The sequence below is a fragment of the Stylophora pistillata genome, chromosome 2 (assembly GCF_964205215.1).
Source record: "Stylophora pistillata chromosome 2, jaStyPist1.2, whole genome shotgun sequence".
NCBI lineage: Eukaryota > Metazoa > Cnidaria > Anthozoa > Scleractinia > Pocilloporidae > Stylophora > Stylophora pistillata.
The window spans coordinates 22,716,657-22,734,468 of record NC_142520.1 but is presented as its reverse complement, the minus strand read 5'-3'; the positions used below and the strand labels follow the sequence as shown (position 1 = coordinate 22,734,468).

General features: G+C 38.4%; 1 long non-coding RNA gene across 1 annotated transcript; it reads left to right on the top strand.

The window, feature by feature from the left end:
- Window positions 1-5,587: 5,587 nt before the first annotated feature.
- On the top strand, window positions 5,588-16,975 carry LOC148737827 (uncharacterized). Its single transcript, XR_015996533.1, has 3 exons — window positions 5,588-5,731; window positions 7,712-7,783; window positions 16,874-16,975. It is a non-coding gene; the product is annotated as an uncharacterized LOC148737827 (long non-coding RNA).
- The last annotated feature ends 837 nt before the right edge of the window (window positions 16,976-17,812 follow it).

The window sequence follows — 17,812 nt, the reverse complement described above, 5'->3', positions numbered from 1 at the left end:
TAATTATTCTTCCCTGGTTACCTCACATCTTTCACAAGACATTTGGGCTCCCATCTAAAGTTATCACAGGAAGTCAGAATCAGTGGAAGTCAATAAGAAAGAGTAAGCACAGCATTCAAAAAGTGCCAAAGTAATTGTGCAGAATTAGCAACAGCATAAGTCTTTTACCCAATCAAGAGAGCCTAGTTCCATGGGCATGTTGTAGGTGTCATCCCCATAATGGATCCGCTTAGCAGCATAAGTGAGCATCACTGAATGGAGAGATTCAATCCAGTATGTTTCCCTACACTGCAGAAGGTAACAGATTTTGAGTGGCTTTTTCTGTAACTGGAACATGCATTTTTTGCAACTCTTTCAAATCCTTTACTGCAACATGGCTAATTTGGAAAAGGCAAAGTTTTTCGTGCAAAGAAACAAAGACATACAGTGGCATGTGCCAATGAATTGCTCGCATGTAATCATAATTTATGCTTCTCTATATATTGAGGTGCCCATAATGGCTTTCCTACATGCATCTACAGCTTCAGGTTTAGTTAAAACCTTTTGCTCATTAGGTAGCCATTCTGCTTGCACCGTGACTTCGCATGGCAATTGACATGATTTCCCTGAGTCATAAACAAAGAAAGTTATAGAAAAACAAATTAATAGATCAGTATTAATAATAGTAAGTATAATGCTTCTGGTTTTCCATTTTTACAGAAAATTGTGTAATCTTTGAGTTCATGAATTATGCTATGTCTTGTTGGAATTACATAACACAATGTGTTCATAACAACAAAAATTAATAATAACAATTTTGGTTTCATGAAATCGCTTATTTGAAGGAGTAACCTGAGAAAAACTCTTTGTACTTTATGACCACTACTCATTCTCTCAACAGACAGTCATTCAAAATTACGTGATACTGGCCAGCAACAATGAGCAGGTTAACCTGAAATTCTTGCTCACTGAGTGGACTTTTCTTCATGGATAAGTACACATGAGAAATAAATAAACAAACAAACAAAAGGAATTACTTAAGTCACACTATAAAGGATTTTTCTGTCCTCCATACTCATATTACATCAATGGTAGGATATTATTGAGGATGCAAATGTATCATACCTTGGGACTCAGTTATAAAAGTCAGCAGCTCTTTTGTAATAGGGACTTCATGGCTCACTGCTTAAGCTTCACTAGCCCTACTCCAGTTTACAACTCCTAAAACATTTTTGGTCCTTATAAACAGAATCAGTAAAAATAAAAATCTTTTTAGGAATAGCATTGAGTGTATCAAGGTTCAACATATCATACAAAGAGTTCAAAAGCACCTTACGAAAGAAAGGGCCGACACCGTCGTGTGTGCTGGTGATCTACTCGAATCATGCCTTGCATCTGTAATAACACACTACAGGAAGAAATGGTAGATATCAAAACAGCATTGAGCACATTTCTGTACTCACAAATTTCTCAGGGTTTATAATTTGATATCAGAAATTGTATGCTTAGATGTACTAGTCAGCAGAACTTTGCAGAAGTCTACTAGATCCCATGCATCAAATTGACTGCTTACAGAGATCCTGGCTTGCAAAAAGGAACAATTGAACAACACTCATGCATGCACCTCCCATACTCTCAGACTGGTGTATAAGTATGTGGATAAAGACAAAATAAAATTGAAATCAACTTGTACCTCTTCATTTACATCATAACCAGGGGTGTTTTTCACTTCTTCCTGGGCAGCAGACATGGACTCATTGCAAACCCTATTCACAATGGTTGCATAACAATGTTTTTTCAAGACTGTTGAAGTAATTAAAAAAAGAGGTATTTTAGAATTCAGGTAAGAGAGAAACCAAATAAGAAACTGCCATGGGTTGGCAAAAACCAGGAAAGGGGCATAACTCATCAACTGGTCAAGCTGCAGTGATGGGTTTAACTTATGGGTTATGGGAAGGTTATGGATTATACTACAAGAACAAAATCAAAAAAGCAAGCTAAGCATTTCTATCAGTAGTTGCCATAGCAACAGCTTTGAGGTTCTGAAAGACTTTTTCCATATATAGTCTAATACCCCATTCACACCAAAGCCTAAACATCCTTAAAGCTGTTTTGTTAAACATGGTTTAACACAACAGCTCCATAGAAGCTGCTCAAATCAATATTTGGTTGACTTCAAATGTGGCACGTTGAAAATACAATTTAGCAATTGCTTGAATCTTGTGAAAAATTTAGTTTTTCAGTTCTCTGCTTCTGATTTTTATTCAGTTAAACCTGGTTTAAGTAAACAAGTTTTCTGGTGTGAATGGGGTATTAGATCCCCCTGACCGATGCAACATGTGAAATTTGAGCAGAAGCATTTCATGATATTAACAATATCATATATATGGAATGCCATATGCTCTCAGAATCTGCCAAAGACTGCCCCTATGAATGCTGTCAAACGCTTTCTCATAGTCGATTAAATTTACATGCAACTCCCTGTTCCACTCAGTGCATTTTTCAAGTATGTTCCGCAGCGTAAACTTGTGATCCGTACATCCACGCCCCTTGCGAAATCCAGATTGCTCGTTCCGCAGGATGTCATCAACAGCTTGGGTGATGCGCTGTATAATGACCTTGCAAAAGATTTTACGCGGCACAGACAAAAGAGTAATTCCTCGCCAGTTGTTACTATCACTTAGAGACCCTTTCTTTGGGATCTTGATTATCACTCCTGTGCTCCAATCTGTGGGAATTTCTTCCCATTTCCAGATCTTTGTAAACAGAATTGCAAATGATGCCCTTCATCATTAGTAACTCTGTGTGAAAACAGTTGGAAAATGCCGCGCTCAATAGACAAAGAACACGTCTTCATGCCCTAATCAGGGTCGTTAGTAATTCTGTGAGAAAATGCTTGGCAAATGTAGAGTTCGTACGCTTAGGAAAACTGTTGAAAAACGTTCAGGAAAACAAGCTATACACTCGCGTTTTCGTTCATCCTCGGTGTTATAGCCTGTGAAGCTCACGAATTACGCAAAACAAAGACGAGAAAACATTAGAAACAATAACGTACAGCAAAACAATACCTCATGAAACAAAGAAAACTTTTTCAGGTTTTTACTACGAGGATGACCCTGCGTTTTCATGGAGCCGGAAAACAATCGACAAACATCATGTTTTCATGGCATTCACCATTAGTTATTGTGTGAGAAAAAGCTTGGCAAGTGCAGCGTCCATGTGCTTAGGAAAACTATAGAAAAATGTTCAGGAAAACAAGCTATACACTAACGTTCTCCAGTAGAGCAGGAAAACAATCAACAAATTATTTAAAGAACGAGTATGAGAGCGATCTTCGCTGTAACGAACACTACTTAAATTGGCTTGTTAGCCCAGTTGGTAGAGCACTGCACCAGTATCGTAAAGGTCATGTGTTCGTATCCTGTACAGGCCTGAATTGTTTTACAGCCCTTATTTTCACTACTGCTTAATAAGAGGCGTTGGTTACCACGAAGATCGCTCTCATAATCGTTCTCTAACCGCAGTTTAAATATGTGACTTTCATATATTCACAAATGTTGATTCATCAATTGACGGGTTCATTACGAACCAACATAATGACCAGCTCCCACTTGGCTTGTGAGCTCGGTTGGTAGAGCACTGCACTGGTATCCCAGAGATTATGGATTCGAGTCCCGTACAGGCCTGAATTTAATTCAGGTCTCGTTTTTAATACCGCTTAAGTAGTGTTTCGTTACTGCGAAGATCGCTCTCATTCTCAACAAACGTGCTTTCATGGCATTCAACGTTGGTAATTCTGCGGTAAAACGCTTCGAAACTGAAATCCAGTTTTCGTGCGCTCGGGAAGCTATAGTAAAACTTTCAGGAAAACAAGCTATACAGCGTTTTCGCGGAGCAGGAAAACAATCAGAAACATCGTGTTTTCATGGCATTTACTGTTAGTTATTCTGTGGGAAGATGCTTGGGAAATGCAGCGTTCACGCGCACGGGAAAACTTAAGAAAAACATTCAGGAAAACAGGCTATTCATTGGTATTTTCCTGGTGCTGGATAACATGCGATGAACATCGTGCTTTTCTTGAGTTTTCCAGAGAGAGAGCAATGAAATTGCCGTCCGTTTCCAGATTTTCGAAAACTAGTATAATGTTGAATTTTTCAGTTACTCACCATTTCTAACGTCGATATCCCCCAGTAAGTAACGCAGATGAGCAAGCTTAGTTGGAATCAATTTGCCAAAGAATGCAGTACTTGAACAAGTGTTTGTTCGTTTGTTCAGACGAACTTTGTAAGCCAGAAGTTTTGGGAAAAGGTGTCCAGGCCTTCCAACCTTTCCTCAAAACTTTGCACTCGGTGAAAGTCATAATCTTTGAACACACTATCCAGCTCTATTAAAAAGGAATTTTTTCGTCATGTGCAGCATTTCAATTTCAAAAACATGAACAGCCCACTTATTTTTGTACTGTGTACTTTTAGGCCTTAAAGGTTCAAACACAAAACTTCCTTGTGGTAACTTTTAGAGTTCAAAACCGGGTAGACTTACCCATTGCTGCTTCTTCCGCTTCTCAAAATTGCAATTGAAGAGGTCAATCCAAAGTGCAACTGCCTCTAATTAAAATGAAAACACCTTTCGTTACATTGGCTAGCAAATTGTACATGTGTTAATGAGGTGAAAGACAGATAAAATAAATATCTAATTAAGTGCGTCCAATAAATCATTTAGAAATATTTTATTGAGGGAAACGATGGTTTATTATTTCTGCACGACATAAAGCTATGAATTTGCAATGAAATAAATTTATTTTGACCTGCGGATTAAAAATCAAAGAAATCATCGTCCTTGTATGTGAGCTGCAATTTGACTTGAGTTGAAGAAAATAAGCCTGAAAAAAAATTCGGCCTGGATGGGATACGAACCCGTTTCTCAAAGATACTAATAGGGTGCTACTAAGCTATGATACTTGCAGTTGAACTACAAATTTAGCAATTGCGGAAAAAAAGTCTGAGAAAAGAAAATTTATTCTTCAAGCCCATCAACGTTTTTCTGTTAAATATTCTAGGTGTATTAAAAATCTTATGAATTTACCAATTTGCTACATTTTGTTCATTAAGGAGCTTCACAACACTTTTTAAATGATTTTTTAAAACCCATTCACTGTTTAGTTTATCTAAACCCATGTAAACAGACACATGTTCCAAAGGACAAATAACATAGACTCACTCCAGGAATTATGATTACTCATTAAGGAGCGATCTTTGATTCAGTTGTTTCCATTGTTAGTGGTATCAACCGCTTAAAGTTACTCGGTATTTTTTCAATGTTAAGTACTCGAGATTAAGTGCACTAGAACATAACCGGATCCAAATGTATAAATGTACAGACATTTTCCGAAGTTTCAAGAGATGCTCCGTCAGACATCTTTGGCGGAGTAGAAGATAAGCCATCCTAAGGAGGAAAAGCGCAACTACCCCTTTTCTCCTTAGGGAAAAACTAAGCAAAAACATAATGTGACTTCACAACAATTTTTAAATGGTATTTTAAACCCATTCCAGTTTACTTTATATAAGCCAATTTAAACAACAACAAAAAAAGTGGTCAAACGTACAAATAACATAGACTTACTCTAGGAATCGTGATTACCCAATAACGAGCGATTTTAGGTTCAATTTTGTCCATTTCTTAGGAAATTAAATGGAAATCAAATCAAGAGGCTACAAGCTGGAGTCTTCGACAACAACTCCGAGTTGACTGAATTGTAAGTAACATTCATAAGTTAACACTTGATGATTGTTTAGAAAATGATCCTAAAATCTTGTTATTTACATTGTACTCTCATTAACTTTGTTATTAAGCTCTTTCTTTGATTTCTTGCTCTAAGGGTATTTAAGCTCAGGGATCCTAGGAACCATAGGTCCCTATATGACAATCAGATAGCAGAACTACCACCCGGAGTCTTCGATGTTAGCTCGGTTATTATATTTTTTTTGCCCGCCAATTGTCTTTTTTGAAAAATTCGAGAGCAAATTTTGTCTACCTAAGATGGACCTTTTTATTCGTGGCGAAAATGGTAAGAAATGATTTGCTCTACTCTCCGGTGGCGAAATGTACTGCTTGATATTCAACAAAGCCATTAAATGCACAGTGTTGTGTAACTCAGGTTATCTGTTTTAGTGGTATTAACCGCCGGTAGTTACTTGGCATTTTTTCAATTACTTGGCTTTTTTTAAATGTCAAGTACTCGAGATTAAGTTCACTAGAACATACTTTTCTAAATGTATCAGGCGCACAGATATTTTCCGAAGTTTCAAGAAATGCGCAGTCAGACATGTTTGGCAGAGTAGAAGATAAGCCATCTTAAGGGGGAAAAACGCAACTTTCCCTTTTCTTCAAAGGGAAAAGCTAAGCAATAGCATTAGGAGACTTCGCAACAATTTTGAAAAGGTATTTTAAACCCATTCCCAGCTTAGTTTATCTAACCCAGTTTAAACAAATGGTCAAAAGGATAAATAACAAGCACTTGCTCCACTGAAATGCGATTGAAATGTGATTTTAATCGTTAATAATCCCACTAAGTTTGAAAACAACTTCAATTCGATAAATCTGTAAGTCAAAAATTCAAGACATAAAAGATTAGCTCGGTAATTTATTTTTTCATTTTTCCCGCTAATTGCTTGCTTTATAAATTTCAAACTACAATTTTCCTCATCCTCTCCCCCATTTGTATTCTTTCTGTATTCACGCGCAGCGCGCGTGAGTTTAAAAGTTAGCCAATCAGGTCAAAGAACTCTAACCTTGACTTTGAAAATTTACCTGGAGAATTTTTTTCGGGTATCCTTTGCTGTTTTATTTTACGGAGTTGTTTTGGTTTTTGAGTTTTCGTTCGAGGTAATTTTTTATCCCTCAGGTTTGGAATTCTAAGAGGCTTCTCAAGTTTTATATGATCCGAAAGTTGTGGTTGTTTTAACACATGCTTTTTAAATATATATTTCTGTGGAGTTTGGAATCTAGCCTTTGTTTTCGTAATTGGAGTTTTTACACAGACTAAACGGGAGCACCTTTTGGAGTGTTCAATAATAGAACCAAAATGATCCAAGTGCAAGTTCACAATTATTTTGCGAGAGAAAGTCGAATGTGAGATGATAAATAACCAAAAAAGTGCACAGCTACGAGTTGTTCATGAAAATCTCTCATTTTGACAACGAACAGAAGTAAAAAGCTACTTCCTTTCCAAATGGAGTACAGTTCGAATAGCTTCAGCTAAAGTTCTCCAGCCCTATTCTAGTGAGAGTGTTTGATATAGCGCTAACCGCTGGAGATCCCCTTTCCCAATGCACAGATAGAGAAAACCCAGACACCTGCTCTTCCCTTTACCTCTTTATGAGTTTCACAGCCCTTTAGTACCTTTATGACACACAGAACATTGATGGCAATACAAAGTGAGGCGAGTAAAAACCTGGCCCCAGGAAAACTGGTTCCCAACATCTTGTTCTGGTATCATACATCAGAAAGGCTAGTAAAAACCGTTACTATTGGCAAAATTGAATCTAAACGTATCGCAAGAGTCAATATAGTTTTGGCACCGATTATGTCCTTAAAAAAATTGCTACCTCATAAGCACCAGTCGGTTTCTGTTCAATGTTACCCTTCGACACTCAATACTTTAACCACAAACTGACTAAATTCAAAATATCAACTTGGTACAGACCATAAATTCAGGGTAACCTTCTTTTTGTAGGTACTTAGAGGACAATGAGATAGCAGAGCTACCAGCTGAAGTCTTCAATAACAACAGGAAGTTGGCTAAATTGTAAGTAAAATATTCATGTTCCTGCTAAGTGACTGGCTTTACGCTACTAGCCAAACTTATACTAAAATAGACTTTGTTGTTCATAGCGAGCTCGAGCAAAAGGGGGTCAGGGGAATTTTAGAAAAAATGGAAGCAGTAAACAAAGAATTAGCCATTATTCCGTCGAGCAGAGGACCAAAGAGCCAATACAGAAAAAGAGCCGTATCAATAACACAATTTGATCTAAAATAATAAAAAAGCTAACTTAGTTCTCGGCCACTTGCGCTATTTACCTCAGGCAATGACAGTATGTTATGGACTCTTAAACTTTACCAGGTTATAAAAAACTGGGTCTTAACACAGATCGCACCTAAAAAGAAAAAAATGACAAGTGATAACAACCTTTTTTATTTTAATTTTTTGTCGACAGGCATTTACACTAGTGACTAGTACTATATCACATTAAAAAGAGGACAAAAAAAGCTTTACATAAAATTGTTTCTTTCCTAAAATGCATGTACTTCAAATAATATGAAGGAAATGTCATAAAAATTTGCCTAACTTATCAGACAACTTGTGACTCTGAAACAGCCTAAGCCTGAATGGAGTGGAATTAGAAGGTAACTTTTAAACAAAAAATATGCCTTATTTTATGGGCAAGATATCCAGAGAGTTTCGCTGAAAAAGAATAGAATGATACAGAATTAATAACCCATATAACTACCACTACATACAAATAATACATATGGACATTTTTTTTGCAATCAATGTACTTGCAGAAACTCACAGGACGAGAAACCTAGCGTTCGACTTTCGGAAAACGAAGGTTGAATTCACGGAAAACGCGTCATTTTCCTGACGTTTATCCGTGTTTTGCAAACGGAAAATCCGATATTTTCTGTGCGTTTTCGCCTCAGTGAATCTAAGTATTCGTTACTTTATTCGGTAGTTTTCCCCCGCGATAAATGTAGGTAAAGGATTCATTTTCCGGCATTAAACCCTCGGTTAACGCAAGGCAAACAGCTTGTCTGCGTTTGTTCATTGGCATTTTCTGAGCGATCAACAATGTATTTACCGGAGTTAACGGCTGAAAACACGCATTTTCCGGGAAGATTAAATGAGTGTAAATACGGAAAAACGTAATGTTTTCCTATGTTTGCCGTTCGTGTAACGCATAGAAAGTATCATACTTTCTTCTATTCGCAACACTTTTCCGCGATGATGAATTGGAGAAAATTCCTTGAAACTCATTTCCGGCGTTTTACCATTCATTGCTGTTCGGTTAACTTCTGGAAAGTAACATGAACTCTGCAGCAGTTTTTTCGCATTCCAACGTTGTGTTCGCTGGAGTTAACCAGAAAGCACGCACTTTCTGGCGTTTACTGCAACGGTGAGTTCGTGTAAGGTATGCATTTTCTTGCGTTTACCGTCGCTCGGTTAATCGTTGCTCGACCCAATCAGTGTAAGTGATCCAACTGCCTGAAAAGACCCAATCCACTTAAATGACCCAAACGGCTCACATGAGTGAGTTGCCTCAAATGACCCAGTCGTGGTCAATATTATAGATATTAGACATAATATCCACTGGCGTTTTAATAGAGCAGGAAATAATGATCATGATCGACGAACATCTTGTATTCATGGCGTTGACCGTCAGCATTTCTCAGATGAAACACTTTAAAAATGCATCGTTCGGACGAGTAGGAAAACAGAAGGAAAACGTTCTGGAGAACGAACTATTCATTAGCGTTTCCTCGGAGCAAGGAATCAATCGACGAACATCGTGTTTTCTTCTCGTTCAGTTTTAGTAATTCTGTGTGAAAACGCTTGGAAAATGTAGCGCTCGTGCGCTCAAGGAAACTACACAAAAACTTATACGGAAATGATGTAAGCTGTTCACGAGTGTTTCTATAAAGTAGGAATACAATAGACGAACAACAAGTCTTCATCACCTAATCACGGTCGTCAGTAATTCTGTGATCACGAGAAAACGCTTGGCAAATGCAGCGTTCGCGCACTTGGGAAAACTATAGTTTTCCCAAGTTCAGGAAAATAAGCAATACACCAGTGTTTTCGTGGAGCAGGAAAACAATCAACAAACATCATTTTTTCAAGGCATTCACTGTTGGTAATTCTGTGGTAAAACGCTTGGAAACTGAAATCCTGCTTTCGTGCGCACGGGAAAGCTATAGGTAAACGTTTAGGAAATCAAGCTATACACTATAATATTTTCGTGGAGCAGGAAAACAACCACAAACATCATGTTTTCCTGGCATTCACCCTTAGTTATTCTGTGGGAAGACGCTTGGGAAACGCTGCGTTTGCGTGCACGGGAAAACTATAGAAAAACATTCAGGAAAACAGACTATTTATGGGTATTTTCCTGGTGTTGGATAACATGCGACGAGCATCGTGCTTTTCTTGAGTTTTACTGAGAGTGAACAATGAAGTTGCAGTCCATTTCCGGATATAGGAATCGTACATCGTTTGCTTAATAATCGCATCTGACAGCAAATGCTCTTATTATCATTCTCTTAGTTTTAGTATTTCTTCGCACATGGCTCTTCAATTAAGCAATAAATGTCACCTATTTGAAGTATTCTCGGATTTTGGTTCTCAGTGAACTTCATTTCTATTTAAAAAGTGTGTTTACCAACGAAGGTATCCTTTTTTAATTCGCTCTTCGATGAAGTTCAGCGCGGGCTTTCGGTATCGCGAGAGAGAGAGTTGAATAACGTTTCTTCTCTATGAGAATGCAAGTAAATACGTCAAATTCGGATTGGGTTTAGATAGAATGAAGTTGAACTGAATACAACTGCAAACAATCAGCCAAATAGGTCCAAATACGACAATTGCTTCCAAATAACAGCCTTTTCCGAAGCTGAAACCTATGTTTATGAGCAAGCAACAGATGAAACGGGCGGTGCCAGGTGATGGACGAGATAAAATTATTTCAGGAGTAGATAACTTGTATCGCACTCCACTTTCACTGATTTCCCTTCCCCGTTGTTGTTGTTGTTGTTGTTTTTCTTAACTCTAAGAGATGCGTTTGCAGTGAAACATTGTCTTTTTAGAACTGAGTCTGGCAATTTCCAATTGAGTAAAAAAGGGTTCTGCTAAGAATATTGTTCAGAAGTTTAAAAAACCTAGTCTTGGTCGGGGAAAATGCAAAGAAAAATCTTGATGAAATGCATAAGGTGCTAACATGGCGTTCAAGTCATTCTAAATACTAAAAAATAACTTTAAGTGCCTATGACACTTATTTTGTATTATTTTACATCAAAATGTATTGACTCTAGAACATGTTTTAGCAACATTAGAGGTGTTTTACCGTTTTTTGAATTTGTTATCAAGCTTTATAATCCGAAGATAAATTGTTTGGCCGAGCAAGAGGGGACTGGGTGCCGTTACGTCAGAGTAGTAAGCATATGTTCTTATCATGCAAAGAAATGGGCTTTGTAGTTAGTAATTTACCTGGCTATTTCGGCCATAGGTTCGCGTCATTATGTCCAATAATTCCTGTTTTTCTGACGAAAGTTTCTTCTCGAATGACTCGGAGTTTAATCATATTCCGGACTACGAGGCGATTGAATCCGAAATTACAACTCAAAGCGGTGAGATGGAGGTCAAGGAGGACAACATAGAAGTGCCAAATTTAAACGAGCCATTAGCGTATCGAAAACAAAAAGAAATGGAACAGAATAATAAACAAGTCGTTTGAAAGGTCTCGAATCTACGGAAAGTGGTACGTTACGTGTATTTTTTCCAACTTTAGTGACCACATATATGTTTAAGCTGGACATCGTCGTCTTCTCAAGCCGGGTTCTCAAATCTTAGGTGAGACTTAGTTTTGAAGAAAACAACTTGCAATTTGTTTGATATGGTTGAACACATACAGAAACGTATATTTTGTAATCAGTGCATCGTCTTAGATGTTTTGAGCGGGAATTTAAAAACTGTAATTAGTCTTCTAGTTTAGTTTGTGAATGGATGACTAGGTGTTTTTCTGGCAATTGATGCACCGAGTCCTTGTTAAATTTTACAGAAGGCATTGTTGTCAAAAGAGCAAAGAATGTTCTCATTCTCTCAAATCGCCGGCTGTAATGGAAGATACGAGTGAGCCGATCGGTTGAGAAATCCTGCGGCTTGAAATGTACCATATTTATTTGCGAGGCTGAGCCATTTTTGCACGAAAATACACTGAGAACTAATCAAACGTTAACAAGACTAGGGGCTCGGCTTACGGCCGAGTATTTCTTTAAATAGCAAGATTCTTACGAGAAAATACAGTAAATGTAATGTATATTCGGCTAAGAGCCGTGCGATCATCAACTTACACAAATTACTGGTCTTACGCAAAGTTGTAGTTACCCAATCACTTTTATTTGAATGGAGCCGCTTTGTTAAGTGATAACTTCAAGAATGAGTGTTAATTCGTCATCTTCTTTGCTTTCGACCTCAAGGCCAACCAATCGTCCGGTAGTTAGGGAAATTTTGTCCGTGTGGATGTTATCATCTTTTGTCGCGTTGAGCTCGTTCAAAATCCCGCGTGTTATAGACGAATTCTCTATCATCTCATCTGGAATTTCTTCTCAAGCCCGTTTCACTTTGAATCGCTGCGCAATTCCTTCACCTTTATCCGTAGAATTTATCCGTAAAGAATGAATAAAAGTAACACGATCTGACAGAAATCAGCTAAGGCTTTGCTTCCTAACATTTCATTTTATCTTGACTACTATGCCCGAAAAGGCGAAAACCACTTCAGAAGTGTTTGAACTAATACAGGATACTTTGAATACAGCTCGCTTTGCTGACATTTTAAGTATATTATTCGTCTCAGTTGACAACACGCTTGGATTTTTTTAAAATATTTCAACAAAACTTTTGGTTACGGCTTATAGACGGAATCAGCTTATAGACGGGATCGGCTTACAGACGGGATCGGCTTACAGACGGGATCGGCTTATAGACGGGATCGGCTTATAGACGGGATCGGCTTATAGACGGGATCGGCTTATAGACGGGATCGGCTTATAGACGGGATCGGCTTATAGACGGGATCGGCTTATGGACGGGATCTGCTTATGGACGGGATAGGCTTATGGACGGGATCGGCTTATGGACGGGATCGGCTTATGGACGGGATCGGCTTATGGACGGGATCGGCTTATGGACGGGATCGGCTTATGGACGGGATCTGCTTATGGACGGGATCGGCTTATGGACGGGATAGGCTTATGGACGGGATCAGCTTATGGACGGGATCGGCTTATAGACGGGATCGGCTTATAGACGGGATCGGCTTATAGACGGGATCGGCTTATAGACGGGATCGGCTTATATACGGGATCGGCTTATGGATGGGATCTGCTTATGGACGGGATCGGCTTATGGACGGGATAGGCTTATAGACGGGATCGGCTTATAGACGAGATCGGCTTAAAGGCAAATGATTGCAGTATTGAACATACGCGTGAGTTTGAAGTCGGTGTCTACTTGTGGCTTATTTTCAATAAAAATCCAACAGCTTCTGAGAGCTAAGAGTTTAGGGTCTCGGCTTATAGCCAGGATCGGCTTATAAATAAACAATTACGGTATTGAACATATGCGCGAATTCACAGTCGGTGTCCAGTTAGCGCACTGCGCTCACAAACTGAATCCACCTCTTTCTCCTTTTCATAGCCACTGGCCTTTGATCGCCCTCAAAAGGAATGTCGTGGAGCGAAATATTCTTTTTCGAGTCAGGGGTATTCGAACAAACCCAAACTACACACCAAAATGGCATTTTATTTGCTTAAAGATCGTAAACAATAGATTTCACACTCACTTTGATTCTCTGAACTAATAAACTTGGTCTTACTACCTTGACGTCACGAATATTTGGGTACCAGTACTCTTTCACGCGGGCAAAGAGATACGTGGAGCCTAAGTTCGCTACAATTTCGGACTTTTATCGCCTCGGAAAATATCAAAGACGCATCAGAACCACTCCCAAATCTTACCAGACACCCTCTACATGCTTCTATTTTATACTTTGATGCGAAAAAATAGGTGTTATAGGCACTTTAAAGGACACCACCCTCAGTATGGACCATCTCACCGGAATGGGATAAGATAGGTGAGACTAGTAAAATAATGTTATGAGCCGGAACAAAAGGCAACACTTCGCAAAATAAAATAAAAGGTGCAAAAAAGAAAAAAACGGATTTTTCTATCTCTGGACTAGAACTTTGGACTAAACGGTCTAGTGCAGAGCTAGTTATTCACGTTTGTTATATTCATATTACAAATAAAGTGGCCTTCATTAGATCTAGAGGAAAATGAACACAAATCAAAAGAACAATGTGTCATAAAACTTACGATGTTTACTGGAAAATAGAATTTTATCGGAAAAAGTCTAGTCCATAGTGGCGAGTAAAAAGTAAACACGTAATTGTAGCTGGATAGTACAATATTCAATTCATGGAGAGTTTTTAGAAGCAAAGAAACCGATATTTACTAAGGCAGTCGACGAAGAAATTCAATATAACTTGTTGGTCTTTTCAACCTTTGCAAAAAGAGCAACCACGAGGCAAAAACAAGATTAACAATCAAATATGATTTATGCAAATGTTTTTCGCAATTTTTATCTGGGTCAGCAAAAATTGCCTTCCAGAACTTTGCGTGCGTTGTAATTCACGGGCCGGTTCACAAAACAGGTTTGAACTTGAAAATGGTAGAAACATTTAGGCCTGACGACCTTTCTAATCCCAACCGATCATAGCGAAAACTTCCTTACGAAGGACATGCATGAACCATTACACTGAGTAGATGAGCTCACGAGTCTTGTTAATGTCATGCATTCTTGATATGTGTTAAACTTGGGTTGATTCCTTCGCAACGTATCGTGGTACCCTAATTTCCTGACATGATTGGCATGAGGGACGGCATTCTGATTTGCGCAGCAACATCCCAATGCTCTGATCTGGTTGGAAAGTGATTCGTACTCTAATGCGGCAATCTAACTGGTTTGTAAGACACCAAATTTTAAAAATGCGGCAATCTGATTAGAAAGTGATATATACCCTTATGAAGCAATCTGATTGGTTTTTTGACACACCAAAATGCAAAATGCGGCAATCTGATTGGTGCGAGTGACGTACCACTCTTTACGCTGACATAAAGTATTTGTTTTCGTTTGTTTATTTGTTTTTTTTAATAAATCTCAAAAGTTATGAAACTGTCTATACAATAATCTTATCAAAGAGTTGGCTAGTTGTATGGAGAGTCCTTCTTCATATTCATCGAAAAACCTTCCTTCAAAGCTAATCGAGCAATGTTATTTGTCTCAGATGAGAGATGAAGTAATAGTTAACTACGTACTTGAAGGCAAGAGAAATCGGTTAAAAAAAAAATCGAACAAACCGCCGCAACTTCAGTGTCGGTATTTTTTTTTTAATTGTGGCTAATTGACACTAGGCCTTTATAGATTATGCTAGCATAATTTTTGGCATAATTTGAGCAAACTGACATAATTTTTGCCAAGTAGCAATGCTAGCATAATTGACATATTTTGATAATTTTCGGATCATTTATGATGCTACAATTTGATCATTGTTCATCTCTTCTCCTAAGCACTTGGTGACCTTATTCGATGTTTCAATTTTTTAGTTCAAGTAGTAGCATTTGTAGTTCACTGTGAATCACTGAGCGGCGTCTGAAACGGTCTGAGCCCGGGTCTAGGGTGCACCGGAACCGGAAGTCACATTGTACGCCATGTTGGTCCCAGAACCTCTCATCAGGCAACTCGCAGATAAGCTACATGAGAGTATGGTCCAGTACTAGTCTGCATGTTAACATGAACCACATGTTTATTTGAATTTCATTGTGGATTTGTTGCGTTTCTTTCTTGTATACCAATGGTTTGTAATTAAAAGTGTATTTTTTAGACTTATTTGCATTTTTTTCAAAGAGCATAATTTAAAAAAGGGGCATCATTTGGAAAAAAGAGCATGATTTTAGCATAATTTAGCCAAAAAAAAAAAAGCGCTACTAGCATAATATGCTACTTTTACTACTATAATCTATAAAGGCCTAATTAACAGCCGTTCTTACCGAAGCATTAGTTGGAGTCTCTTATTGCTCAAATCAACAATTCCATGAAAAAAAGACTCGTTGATTCTAGGACTTTGTCCGTCTTGACTGCTTCACTTTTGAAGACTGGCAAAGGCCGACAAAATCTAAAAGGTCAGAGAGCATTGGGTTTCTTTAATTTTGACCGCTGACGTAAACCCCATTGCGACTTCTTACGCACCGCGTAGGTTATTACGCCAGTAAACTGATAGAAAATGTGGTCGTTTTGCTTTAACAATTAACTCGTTTGGACCATTCAGAATCGGATGTTCTCGATGGTTATATTCATGTTATATGAATCAATAAACTGACCATCACAAGAGAAAATGGACACAAGTCGATAGAACAATGTGTGAAAAGCTTCAGTTTACCGAAAGATTCGTTATTAAGTCTTTGGTAAGCCTTAGATACTGTTGCTTTATTTTCATTGTCAGGGACATAAATTTTATCGAAGGGATTGTAACCATTCTAGCGAAAGTAGCGGCAATAAAATATTTCACGGATGCTTAGTGGGAGTGGCTTTTGAAGTGAAGTATGATTTCTAATACAACGTCGACTTAATTATTTATGTAGCTATTTAAAACAGTCGTCGATTATATTATGAGTGAGGGGGGAGGGGAAGAGGGCAATCGAGAGCCGGTTAAACTATTACCTTTTGTTGTTCCAATCCAGAAAAATCTTGAATTATCTGTCTATATAATACTTCTACCAAAGAGTTTTATCTTAGCTAGTTGTATGGAGAGTCCCACTTCTTATTTATCAAGGGGGCCTTGCCTCAGACCTCATCGACCGATGTTATTTGTCTCAGATGAGATAGGAAATCATAGTTAACTGACATTTGGTAACGTCAAGGCCCATCCTTACATATGTATTTCAAGGTGAAAATGAAATCAGCAACTTTTTGAGCCCTCTCCACCCGGTGAGAGTCCTGTAAAGTTCTAGGCATTATCTAACAGTGCAAATCTAACAACCTGATGTGAAATGATTTCTTGTTGACAGGGACTTGTCCAATAATCAGTTTAAGAACTTACCCCTGGCAGTTTTCAAAAGGACTACATGGCTCAGAGAACTGTAAGTACCCACGACCAACATAAATCTTTATATACTGCTGTAACATCCATGCGAGTAATGGGACGGACTGAGGCAGTTTCGGGCAGAATTCCACTACTTGCAAATGAAAAATATAAAGTCGGTGGTGAAAAAAAGTCAACGCCTGGCGAGCAAAAAAACACCGCCGGTCTAATTCTACATCCCCGCGCCCATGCCCCCCCCGGTCCCTTTTCACAAACTCCATCTCCCCACCAAACGAGAACGACAAGCTGACCTTTGCCGAAAGAGTCTGCACCATAAACGTACCCAATACGAATTGTATGCAACGGGTTAGAGCGTGTTTTTTTTTCTGGATTATTAAATCCAAATAATTAAATTTAGCTGAAAACAATCCACTTCATGTCAAGAAAGGTGGCACTTATTTCAGAATTCATCCAGGCGAGAGAAATCGACAAAAAGTTTTGTATTTCTCGTTTGATTTGTATAAAGTATATCAAAAAGGTGATTTTGACCGAGTTTTGTAGTTTCTAGAGCCATGCCTTATTGAACGTAGACCTGCCAGAAGCGATCACTGATTGTATCCATACGCTGGATATGACTATCACTAGAAGTGATAACCAGACCTTCTGTTCGGTATATGTCGGCCGCAAGTAAGGGATTTCAGACAATGTGCGACAAAGAGCGCACAGCACGTTACGGCGATTTATATATGACGAAACATCCCTTGAACTCGATAAAGAACTTGTTGGAAGCACTTGCACTGCTACACGTAGCTTCGACGGCTTTCTTGATTTTATTGACCATATTTAGACTGGAACGAGACCCAAATAATTGCTTTTTAGGTAAAATGGAACCTCAAATAGACGACCCTATAGATTTCATAAGTTA